At 41.5% G+C, this 13,338-nt stretch overlaps 1 non-coding gene across 1 annotated transcript; it reads left to right on the top strand.

Annotated features, from left to right (window-relative positions):
• Window positions 1-3,921: 3,921 nt before the first annotated feature.
• On the top strand, window positions 3,922-3,996 carry Trnat-ugu. The gene has a single exon. It is a non-coding gene; the product is annotated as a tRNA-Thr (tRNA).
• Window positions 3,997-13,338: the final 9,342 nt, after the last annotated feature.

Below are 13,338 nucleotides of genomic sequence, written 5' to 3'. Positions count from 1 at the left end.
ACCAATTAGTAGACTCAAATCTAGGAGGAGCTTCATGAGAACTACTACACCCCTCACCGGTCGGACTGGAGCAGCCAGACTATCTCAGTGGACAGCAAAATCTGACAGTAACGATTGGATGACTCCTTCTGAGACCCTTCCTCCTGGTGGAAATCAAGTCTGGACAGTGTGGAAGTCTCTAAATCGGCTCAGGAGTGGCGTCGGACGAACTAAGGACAATCTGTTTAAATGGGGCTTCATGAAGGAATCTTCCACCTTGTGTGACTGCGGAGAAGAACAGACAACCAAACATTTAATTAACTGTCCTAGATGTCCTGTATCATGTTCCACACAAGAGCTTGTTGATGTTTCAGACAATGCTGCTGCCGTTGCACAATTTTGGGCTAATACCGTTTAGTTTGTTCTTTTATGATTTGACCTGATTTGTTATATTGTATATATTGTAAATATTGTTGTAATGTTTTTGACTCGAAATAAAAAATAAAGCAAGCAGGAATAAATCAAAAGAAATAATTACCCAAGGTTTACGGCTAATATTTGTATAGAACTTACTCTTCGCCACTGGAAATTAAAAGTAACCAAAGGAATTAGGACAGCCAATGCGAAATACCTGCATGTACTTCTATCTGCAAATGATACCATTCTCGGGTTTCAAGCCGTGTCAAGTGGTTTAGTGACCACGAGCTTGCGGCAGAGATCTCCTCTGCCATTGTCAAGTGACTGACATATGAATACCACTGTAGTGCTTACACAGCCACGCCGCCTACAGTGACGTCAGTGGTGCCCAGTCCCGTGCCACATATGGCAATTATTTGGTGGCGCGACCGCTTCAATTCCCCAGTCACAGAATCCCAAGCTGTACTTAGCTAAATCCACTGTCTTTATTGAGGGTGTTGTCCGATATTTTGATCTGCATTACTTTATTTATTACATTATCCCAGAACACGTCGGTCCGTTTAATAATAGAACTATATCTCCGAATGCAATTCGGTATCCGTTTTCCAGTGCATGTTTTATGCGGCTCTATTCAATAGTGCGGACAGTCTGACACGTCAAACTGCCCACGCCCACACAGTATTTTGTATGCCCCAGATGTTCTGAGGTCTTCATCGTTTTCCACAGACTTCATTAGTTGCCGGATCTTTGGTTTGGGCCTGAAAATTGTGCCGATTTTATGATTCTTCAGGAGCCTATTATTGGCCCACAAAACGGTAAAAATGCAATCTGCTTTGTGTCTTCTTCGTAGGCCTTCTGCTTTCTCGGCTTAAATGAAACTAGTTGCGAAATTCGTGTTGTTGTAACATTTTTCCCTGAAAACTTCACGTAAGCGGCTCAGTTACGTCTGCAGGTTTTCAACACCAGAGAGGGTTTCAGCTCGAAGTACCAATGTCGGCAGAACAGACCATTTCTGTGTTGGTTATTATTCAAAAGAATGAGGATGGTTTCGAAAGACCAGTATAGCAGCTGAACTAGATACAAAAGAAATACAACTTAACAGTTTCTACTAATTACACGAAAACTAGACTAATCCTCATCCCGTAAATGGCCTGCGTTCAGCTCTCGATATTTTACTTGGCATCGTCGAGTCTCGCTAGTGCTTCTTAAAATATTTTATGTCGATGAAAGATAAATGTTTCTGGCAAATCATCGTTATCATCATCGTCTTCCTGTCAAGGATTAGGCTACTGCCTGTTCTGAGCTCACAAACAAAATCATTCTCATCTTCACGGAGGCCTTCCAGTGTGTTTTTTTCATTCGGCTTGTAGTTAAGGACCTTCTGGGGAATACTGTGATCCGCCATTCTCATGAGGTCTCCAGCTTTCACGATATTTTTGGATATTTCCATTCATATTGAAAATACTTCATCCATTCTTCACTTAAGCGCAAAAAAACTGGTATCTGTATGCGTATTCAACACAGAAATATGTAAACAGATATAATACTGCTCTGTGGTCAGCAACACCGACATAACGAGTGTCTTTTGCAGTTGTTAGTTCGGTTACGGCTGCCACAATGGCAGGTTATCAAGATTTAAGAGAGTATAGACGTGGTGTTGTAGGCGGCGCAACAGCGATGGGACACAGCATCTCCCGTAATGCCATTTCACGAGTGTACCGTGAATATCAGGAATCCCGTAAAACATCAAATCTCCGACTTTGCTGCGGCCGGAAAGAGATCCTACAAGAACGGTACCATCGACGAATTAAGAGAATCGTTCAAAGACACAGCAGTGCAACCCTTCTGTAAAATGTGCGGATTTCAATGCTGGGCAGTCAACAAGTGTCCCTGAGATCCCCTGCTATACCAGCAGGACAGGACAGGTAGTTTAATTTGTTGAAAGGGGCCAAAATGAGTGGCTGTCAGTTGCACTCGAACATACTACTTTATTCATTTGACAAACATTACAGGAGTAAGGAAAACATTAAAAACAGAGCAAGCCAAACATTAATTTTGGAACTTAATTCCTGGCTAAATGAGCCATTCAATCTCACGCCTCAAGGGCAAAACAACTTTAATTTAAAACCGCCTGAAGGCCAGTCTCTTAAGACTCAAACACAGGAATTTTAATTTAAAAGGCAGCAGGCCGTATCTTAAAACATTTCTCTGAATTAGGCTGAAGGCCCAAAAACTCTCAAGCCTTAAGGGGAAAACAACTTAAAATTGGCCGAAGGCCAATAACTTAATGCTCAAAACAGGAATCGGAATTTTAAAAGACAGGAGGCCATATCCTAAAATTTCTTTAAATCAGGTTGAAGGTCCAAACATTCTCACACCTTAAGGGCAAGAGCACTTTAATTTAAAATTGGCTAGAAGCCATAACATAAATAAACAACAAGGACAAATAAGAAAAGGCAGCACATTAAACGGCGCACAGAAGTTTCCAAGGGTCGACCTCGGATTCAAACACTAACGCTCGCTTAGGCGAGACAGGCAGTAAGCAGAAAAATTCTCAATCCGACGGCTACACAACCGATAGACAGTCAACAGACCAAGCGACAGGATAACAGCCGACCAGCACACAACAGGGAGTTCAATGCAACAGGTATCGGCGCCTACAACGAATTACACATTCAGCTGTCAAACTACCCGCCATGCTGGATAGCCACAAAAAGACGAGGAAAATATACTTCCTGAATTTACGTCAAGGGCCAGGGCAGGTAACCGGAACGTTAACGGCCACAAGGCAGAAGATTCCGCTGGTGCACTTCAATTCACAAATAATCAAGTCAAGTCAAACTCCACAGAAGGGCGGCTAGAACTTTGCCAACTTGAAAAGACATGTTGTTGATAGCGGGAATGTCCCAACAGCCCACAACGAAATTCAGTCGACACAATTTGAACAGTTTGGGCTGGCTGGTAGATTAAGTAAAGACTCAACTTTCGTGTCCGGGATCGGTGAGCCATGGACCTTGTAGCAATGGGAACAGCCCCTCACACTCCGACCGCATGTGGACGCCGCCAGCGGCTCCGGCCAGACATGCGCCACTCCCCGTTTCCTGGGGGCTTGCACCATTGTCCGTATTTTAGGTCCGGTAAGTATGTTGGTCAAGGATAACTGTTCGGGTAAGCAGTATCGGGGTCACCCTAGCCAGGTTCAGGTAACTCAGGGCTTGCGACACGCCCTCCCTGTGTTGAGTTTAAGGGGGGGGGGGGGGGAGGTTGAGCCGTGGCTGGCTCGTGTTATGCATTGCATTAAACCTTGGCTGCTACTCTGTGATTAGGCTCTCGCAGTTATCGGGATTATGTTGTTATCCTCTCTCTCCGCTTGTGGCAGAAGCAAAGTGTGTATCGATATTCGTAACCATGTAAAATCTTTGGCCTCGCGCTACTACTAATGTAGTGTGTGGACATTAGGTAGTGAATGTGGGTCTCACGGGGAGAGCGCAAGGGATAAATCCCTGCAGTCGCAGTATCCTCCGTGCCCTCGGTGGCTCAGATGGATAGAGCGTCTGCCATGTAAGCAGGAGGTCCAGGGTTCGAGTCCCGGTCGGGGCACACATTTTCAACTGTCCACGTTGATGTATATCAACGCCTGTCGACAGCGTAGGTTCTTGATTTAATTATCATTTCCATCCTCTCGTCTCGTCTCGTGCCGTCTCCACGCGCCTCTTCTCCTTTATCCTTTGCTCTTTTCTCTTCACTGCTTCTGAGATAGGAGCAACATCCAGATTCTCAGTAATAAAAGGAAACAACCTTGAAGTGAGATAAAAATACACTACCTGCAACACCGGTCTGCTCTTCATTTCCCTCGGTGCAAGGCGCGCAGACTAATGTAATACGGGCCATGAAGGCGTGTGTTTGCGTCCTCGGTCGCGGGTTTTGAACAAACACGGGCATAACCTGACTCCGTCTCTACCAACGGTCTCGACCTTCCAGTGGCCATTTTAATTATCTAGAGCACCGGTCCCCTGCCACAACTTCGGGAGATGTTTGCTTCGCTAGGGTGAAGTGCTAGCAGCTGGCTAGGAAGATAAATTGAAATACATCAAGGTTTGTGCGATGCAGGATTTCGCCGGAGTGCTGATTCGAGGCTGTGGACATCCAGTCGGGAATAACTCAAAGAACCTTACTCTCCATTCTTAAAAGCTGAGAAGATCGTGTCGTGTCTGGTAGTGTCTTCAGGATTGATATTCCTCATCCGCTTTCTGTTATAATTTCAGTACGGTACACCGCAACTGCCTATTGGAATCTGCTTTCTACCTAGGTCCACGGCATACCCTGAGGTAATGTGTAAAGTGGTGAACCTAGGAAAGCTGTTTAAAAGCATGCATAACATGTTCTGAACGCTGCTCCAAAGAGGGTTCTTTCTCATCAGTCTAAGTGAAGTTACTGAAAGAGATAAGTTTTTGACTGAACTGTTACCAAGTCTGTCCTAACACGCATATCTTGCTGTGAAAACACACATTTGCTCACTGCGTGCTCTATTCCATTACCGCACACAGCACGTCTCTCAATAGTACCGTCTCAATAGCACCCATCAAAAGTATAGAACTCGTGACCTGCTGTCTAAAGATCCACAAATTAGACAGTCAGTAAACTTCTTGAAATTTCAGATATCGTATCGGTTTTCTAAGCTTACTATTTCTTCTACTCCTGCTACTAGTATACTTCATTCGTACTCAGTAGTCAGAAGTTCGGAACCACGACTGCATAGCACACCACACGGAATATTTGAGCCCATGGGAAGAAAGTTATAAATTTGCCTAAAATCATGTAAAAATCCTAAAACCTTACACCAGACCTCATTCATCGTCTGAAAAACTCTTTTTAACAAAAGTCAATTCCAACACTTATAATGAAATAGTTAACCGTACAGGGGAAGGACAAAAATAAGGAAATCCTACAAACACATTACCTTGCCTAATACGATGTAGGAAAACAGCTGCCATTGAAAACAGCTTCCAGTCGTCTCAGAAAGGATAAATTCAGGTATTGTGTGGGTTTCAGTGGAGTACACCATTCTTCCTGCAAACTAGCCTTCAAACGGTCAATGATACTTAGGACTGTGCGTGCCAGTGCGGTAGAATTAGAAACGACCAATTGTGGCGCACGATTTACAGATTATCACAGCAGTCATATCAACATTTTCATGGAAGAAGAAGTAACCTAAGAATTCGAAATAAATAGGAGAGGCAAATAAGTGTATAATATTTTAATTTTGTTTCCTACTACATCGTTTATGAGTTTATGTTGAGGTACGTTTCTTTATGTAGAATTTAGATTGAACAATATCACTACAGAGCGTAGATTTCACGCCTACAGTAATGACTGTTTCTCTGTGTAAAGGAAGTATCTTGAAATGCATATGAATAAGACCAATTAAAAGTACCGTCTCCGGTGCAGTTGAGTAAAATAATGAATAGTTAAGAGTGGAAGAACATATATGAGGTTCTTGAGAGGAATGGGACAAGAGACAATAAAGAAACAGGAAATCCTGGAATAATTATGTTAGTGAAGAGTGGGTGGAAAAGATGCATCTCTTGTCAGATTTACTGTAGCGTGGAGAAGTTTTCTGCGACTCTAAGTACTGTGGTAATCATATTTTCAGTATTTGTTGTATAATTTGCTTTACTTGGGAGGTACAGTTCATGCACTTCGTCCACGCTACTGCAGCGTTTGACTACAAGTTATGCAGAGTTTTTTATGCATCTGCAAGCCAATGTAGCGTTTGAAACATGTTTTGCTGTGTGTGAGAGAGACAGAATAGTCAGAGAAGCTCAACGTCATGGTAGGTGTGAACGAATGATATAATTTTCTGGCGATATTTTCTTTGTATCTAGTTTGAGGAGTAGGTTAAGATGAGAATAAGGGTATGGTAAACAAGTTATTTTGACATAAAAGGTTCAGAAAGGGCGACCGAGGACCAAGGAAATACGAGCCATACATCGTTTATCTAGACGAACACTGCTCAACAGCAGTTTTATTCAAATTAACAGTACTTTAATTTGACTAGAAGGACACTGCAATAGTATGTCTTAATTGTTCGTTCTTTCGGAGAATGTGTGAAGAAGATGGGACGATCGTAGACACGAAGTGTTTACGCTAAGGAAAGTAATTAAGAGGGAGTTAACGCTAATGAGAGGGAATGAAAGAGAACACGTGACTACACTAACTTGAAGGTATGTAAGAGCTCAATAAAAATCTGAGAACATCAAAGTGTATATTGGATTTTTCGCCCCGCAGAGGCGAATATGAAGTGATCAGCATGACATAGGGAGAACATCATATGCCAGTAAAGCGATACAACAGGTGAGTCGAATGATGGAGGAAATATAGAACGACGAGAAAGAAAACAGGAAAATGGAAATTGAGTCAAAACTACATGGAGTTGACCTCAGCACTGCTGAGCAGTTTTTTCTTATTTATTACGAATTAGATTAGAAACGTTGTTACTAAAGAGTGCACTGCCAGCATGATGCTAAGCATACATTTATAACTTAACATCTGAATGAAAGAAAAAAAGTTGTGTTAGTGGGTGCTAATTAACAAAATAAGCTGACGAAGGAGATTGGATACATGTTCATATCATGATAAAGTATTGTAAATAATAAATGTGGTTATGGTTACCTTCATTAATGAGAAGAATATATGAAGTTTCATAATGAACAATTATTGATATAGTTTAAAGCATAAAAAAGTTTCATTTTTTAGTGAAGATATTGATCAAAATGTAAAGTCCAAAACAATATCGGTAACGATGAAAAAGTAACCATGTGTATTTCCTGTAGGTACTTGTATTATGATAAGATTTTAATGTACATATTTGCGAGGCCGACAAGAGCATCAGAATGGGGCATAAGCCAGCGACACAGACCACTACATGGGGCGAGTCAACCGTGCAGGTACGGCAGCTGATTAGGGACTGGTCCTATCCGACATGTCGAAACCTACCCTGAAAGTTTTCGCGCAGGAAGACACGCCGAAAGAAATGTAGTGCCAAAATTTTAGCATCTAAAGCGCAATATTTCAAAGAATGTTAAGATTTACTCACTCTTGCCGCGCAAGGAACCACTTGTAACAGCGGCCTGTACAGTCCTTCCTGCCTAGTGCTCGAATTGGGGAGAAAGCAGACGCAGCCGTGGCAAGAGGATGTAGAGCCACTAGCACAAAGTGAAAAGTGCACACAAGTGAATTTTAAGCACTTAAACAATAGCAAAAACGTCTCAAGTCATTAACTTTGTGAATCATTTGCAGTTCATATCGACAGCTAAACTGTTGCAGATGTAGTTGTTACACAAATGGCTTGCAAAGGAAAGAAAATAATGGTAGAGTATGATGTTACATAACAGACGACTTCCATCAATCGGGACTTTAATTTGTTGACAATGAATATTTTATAACAATTCTTACTGCACAGATCCTATGATAATTTTTGAATAATATATAGTTTTCTAACAATGAAGCAGTTCCTTGTTTATTCCCTGTAGACGTCACAACAACGCGAAGTGTCTATTGGGTGACGAAGACAGACATTTTAGTTACACTAGACACACCCGAGAAAAAAAAGATAATGCATTCAGGTACTTCGCTATACATACTAGTATTATTTGGACAGATCTGGAGTGGAGTAAGAAACGGTCGTGTTCGTTGTTCTGTACATTGTTCTGTGTACCAGACATAGTTGATCAAATTCCTGATATGTGGTGGCGCAAACAGGTAATGCAGAAATAGTTCAAGTTTAACGATACTGTTCCGCTGATAAATATGAAATGAGAAAAAGCTACCTGAAATTTCATTTTACGACAACTCGCTGAAAAATGCTTTACGCTATCGATTTATTTATTTACTTATTTATTTCTAAATCGACAGGCTCGACCACTTAATTCCTGTTAGTGTAATACGAATTTTATTAACAGTCGACCTAAAGACAGAGGTGTCGTTCTTTCCAGGCCAACAGTTCATCAAAAGCAATGAATTAATTACTGTAAGTAGTAAGAAGACGTTTGAGCTATAATAGTGAAAATAATTCTTTTCCATTTTTTGTAGATTTTGCTAAGTCAATTACAAACATTTTGCAATTAAACAGCCCTTTTTTTACATTTTTAGTCATAATTCATCTAGATGTTCCTGAAGACAGAGAAAAAGCTGCAAAGACAGTAATCCACTGATAATTATCACTGGCATTGCTGTATATGAATGTGTCATAGCATTCATCGATTGCGCAAGGGGCTCTCTCTGTTTTTTGCTCAAAATGATAAAGTGCGTTTTTCACGAATCCTCATTGATTGGCTTTTTTGGCAGTTTTTTGGGGGATAACAAGAAGCTTCTTCTTTACGTTAGCAACGAAATTCTCTATTGTATCATTTGTTAATAACATTTCCTTTACGTCGAATTAAGTCGGGTGATGCTGAGGGAATTAGATTAGGAAATGAGACACTTAAAGTAGTAAACCAGTATTGCTATTTGGGGAGCAAATAACTGATGATGCTCGAAGTAGGGAGGATATAAAATGTAGACTGGCAATGGCAAGGAAAGCGTTTCTGAAGAAGAGAAATTTGTTAACATCGAGTATAGATTTAAGTGTCAGGAAGTCGTTTCTGAAAGTATTTGTATGGAGTGTAGCCATGTATGGAAGTGAAACACGGACGATAAATAGTTTGGACAAGAAGAGAATAGAAGCTTTCGAAACGTGGTGCTACAGAAGAATGCTGAAGATTAGATGGGTAGATCACATAACTAATGACGAGGTATTGAATAGAATTGGGGAAAAGAGGAGTTTGTGGCATAACTTTACAAGAAGAAGGGGCCGGTCGCTATGAAATGTTCTGAGGCATCAAGGGATCACAAATTTAGCATTGGAGGGCAGCGTGAAGGGTAAAAATCGTAGAGGGAGACCAAGAGATGAATACACTAAGCAGATTCCGTAGGATGTAGGTTGCAGTAAGTACTGGGAGATGATGAAGCTTGCACAGGATAGAGTATCATGGAGAGCTGCATCAAACCAGTCTCAGGACTGAAGGCCACAACAATAACAACAACAACAACAACAGCATCTCCTTGACACGTTTATTTAAAGTACACTTCGTAATTTTGCAATTTTTTTTCCGTAGCATTTCCAGAATCTGTTTAATCAGGTCTGAGAAGCCTGGAAATTAGTAACGTTCATCTCATTTGCAATTCTCACTTGAAATTCACAACACTTAGTATCATATATTGGTGCATTGTCTCTCACGAGCAGTTCTGAATCTTTTGAATAATTTTTCTTTCACACTTTTGCGAGTTTTATTTTGGCGCATATAAACTTCGTCTAAATCTTTCTTCCTTTTTTACAATTCACATTCAGATGTGAGGAAATCATTCGGCTTTACACATTTACTAAATACAAGCGTTTCCTCCCTCCTTCTTCAACCAAAACTTTTACAGCCTTTTCCTTCTCATTTAAAGCTATTACTGTACACGTTTTCTTTGAGCCCGGAAGATACTCTGTTTCTGGACTTTCATAAGCAAAACAATCGTCTTTTGGACCACAATTCAAGGAATCGCCCAAGTCATTTCCTGTTTCTTCTGATATTTCCATTGTTTCTAACGAAATGTGTACATCATTGGAGCAAATGTACAAGAAATTTAATTAATAACACGTATGTAGGTCTTCAGGAGAAGCAGGTGATCTCAACTGCATATCACGTTCCTCATACATCGTCTTTGTAAGGCTAAAACATTAATACGATTTCAAATTACTGTGATACTCTTGAGCCTGCACAAGGAAACATTGATGTTAGCAAGCATAACCCAAGAAATAGCAACAAAATTAATTCAGTTTTTTCTCGACTGTTGACAGTGACACACTAAAAGCAAGTGCTAATTATTATGGACATTAAATAAGTTTCAAATACGACCAAATAGTAAGTGTGAAGAATTTGGTCAGATAAACCATCAACGGAAATTGTAATTCGCCCTACAAATGACGATCTCGTTGTGGCGTGTTATCTTTTTCTCGATATGCCGTGAATCCAGGATATGTGCCCATGGTGTTGCGCATGTGCTGTCTGCCACGGCTACAGCGGAAAATTCATTTACCTATGCCCATGGCGAGCTACGGATCTACAAATTTCGACATTCTTTTTAAACACTTGCAGTGTCTCTTAGCAGAAAAATTTTGACGTAGTATTTCTTTCGGTGTACTCTTCCTGCATAAAAACTTCAGATTTCGAAACACCGGATAGGACAGTTCCCTTCTGAGAGTTTCTCCCAGCCTGGGTGAAACATATAGGCTGCAACACATAACTGACCGTCTTGCTGGCGGGTCAGTGTCCAATCCTGATGACTAGCAGCATGGCACCACGCAGACTGTCACAGCGGCCAAAGCCTCGCGCATGAGAACACGGGCCATGCCGAATCGGAAGGCATGAAGATTATTCGTGGTAACACACACTACTCCATGCTACAACAGTGGGCAGACGGTACGTGAACTGCTGGCTTTTTGTACCACGACAGTGAATGAACCTTGCACTGGAGCTCCGCATGTACTCAAGAGCAACTTAATGTATTTCTTCCTTTCGGAGAACAATATCCTGGCCAGTCTGTGACAGATCGCAATACTGTGCGAAGAGAATACCATATATTTTTCTCTTCTGGAGAAAACACCATCAACCACGAGAAACTGTATTCAACAGCGTACCCACATCAACCAAAACCCACGGACAGTAACAACGCACATGTTTATACTGCTCCACAAATGATTGATTTTAGATCTGCTTTGATGAACAAAAGAAGGTAGGCACCAGGGGGGGGGGACAGCAGACAGGCTTTTAACCTGGTAGAAATCATAAGAGAACTAAGGCCCAAGACAGAGGTGTAGATAAAAATTTGGCGACCCACCATCATGTGATCACTCGCTGCCACAGGGCCACTAAGCAAGATGACACCCTGCTCCTAATGATCCCTGCCCTGAAGGAAGGAGGAGCGCCAGCTGTCAGCACACAATGATAACAAAAGACTCATTTACTGACGATGAGCTACAAATACAAGGTCTGCTCAGCAAACTGAACCACACGATCCTTCAACAAAACCATGGATAGTGCCATCCACCTTGCTCATGTAACGGCGTGAAGGCAACACAGTTCTGTGTCATTAAAATGTCATTCGCATATTAGGGGTTCAGAGCTTTTATTAACATTTCTGATTTTCCAACTCAATTACGTTGTATACCGCACATCGACAGTAACATTTACTGCATCTTAACAAACTTATACAAGTATTTGAGATAATGCTCATTGTGTGAGGATATTCATAGGCTTATCTTTGCCGTGCGGGGTAGCTGCGGGGTCTGAGGTGTCTTGTCACGGTCCACCTTTTATGATATTTTGCATATTTTTTTAACGTTTAATGTTAACTTATCTGCTTCCTTTTCTTTAAGCTGTTACAATTAATCAAGTTTGTGTTGTTATAACCATTTCTGTGGGTGAACTGTGGAACGGTGCAGTTCATGGTATAGGGTGCTTAGAGTTAAACACAAGCAAAACGGAGTCTCGCAGATAATGGTCAGGGTGATGTTAGCATTAGCCACTGGTCAAGACATATAAAGGCAGGTACGACGTACGTGCGAATCCCGAGGATCAGACGAAGGCCCAGCGGCGCCAGCATGATAGAAGCAGAGACCATGGAACAATGTGAGCCATAGTGGCAGACACATTAAAAAGAGAAGGGCCAGCTTTGGAAATACGCTTTTTAATATCTGTGCCCTGTCACATAAAGGTGCCGTGAGAGCCTTAGATCTGCAATAAGGAATTCGGCGAGGCTGTGGTTGGGAATTGCGCCGGCGACGAAGAAACATAATGAGAGACAGATATCCCTTAGCCATTCTTTGACACGCAGAGACAAGACAAAAAAAAAAAAAAAAAGATTTAGCTCGTAGGCGCCTGGCAGGATGCGATCAGGAAACTAAGTTACTTTAACTCACGCCCCACGGCCTGGCGAAACCGTGCAAACGGCTAAAAAAATAGAAAAACAAAAAAAGAGCAGTGGGGTAGAAAGTGAAGTATTCGAATAATTGGATCTGAAGTTTTGCCAGTTTCTGGTGAGAGATTTTAACAACAGAAAAATTACACCACTGGCAGAGATATTCTAGCTTTTTAAGTATTGGTAGATGAATTTGTCTAGCCTCAAATTGCAGTCAGATTTGTTGCTAACTTCTAAAACTCTGGACTCGAGGTTCGAATGTGAAATGTGAATGGATTCTGGCTTCTGAGGCAGTACAAGACAGTTGGCATTGCTCCCAACCGGGATGACAGACTTCAAAGGCAACCACCCTCTGCAACGGAGTCTGATGGAGTCCAGTGTTCGAGTTTACAGCAGAGCACGTCTTGGTGCGCATGTGATGTCATCCATCCACATCTCCGGCGTTCTGATCACGTTATGTCGACGAGTACGGTGAGAGTTACTTGCAGCAGCAGCGTGTCAGGGGTGGGTGGAACTTAGTGATCCAGTCCAGTATCGTCTTCGGTTCAGCTTTCCCATGTTCAACAGTACTGACACAGGTTCATGGTTGACTTCAGTTTCTATTTAGAGCTACACAGTCACAAGGTCACTGTTATTAATACAAAGGCCGCTGGTGGTATATTTGCTAGGAAAGGTAAACGGTGTTTAGACGTTTCCAGTTACCCACCAATTACCTTTGCTAACAGCCTTTTGAAGTATCTCAATTTCATGTCAGTTTTGTTTAATTGTGCCTTTTCATTTTTGGTGCATTTAAACTTGTGTAATAAATTCAAAGTCGCATAGATAAAGTTTTTGACTAAAGCTGTCAGCAAACCCTCTCTCATAACCGATCATTACGAATAAAAGAGTAACGAAAACCCCAACTTAAGTCTTACTGGGATCGCTTTTCTAAGTATTAAC

The sequence above is a fragment of the Schistocerca americana genome, chromosome 6, assembly GCF_021461395.2.
Source record: "Schistocerca americana isolate TAMUIC-IGC-003095 chromosome 6, iqSchAmer2.1, whole genome shotgun sequence".
Taxonomy (NCBI): domain Eukaryota; kingdom Metazoa; phylum Arthropoda; class Insecta; order Orthoptera; family Acrididae; genus Schistocerca; species Schistocerca americana.
The sequence above is the reverse complement of the archived record's forward strand: the minus strand, read 5'-3'. Positions and strand labels throughout refer to the sequence as shown.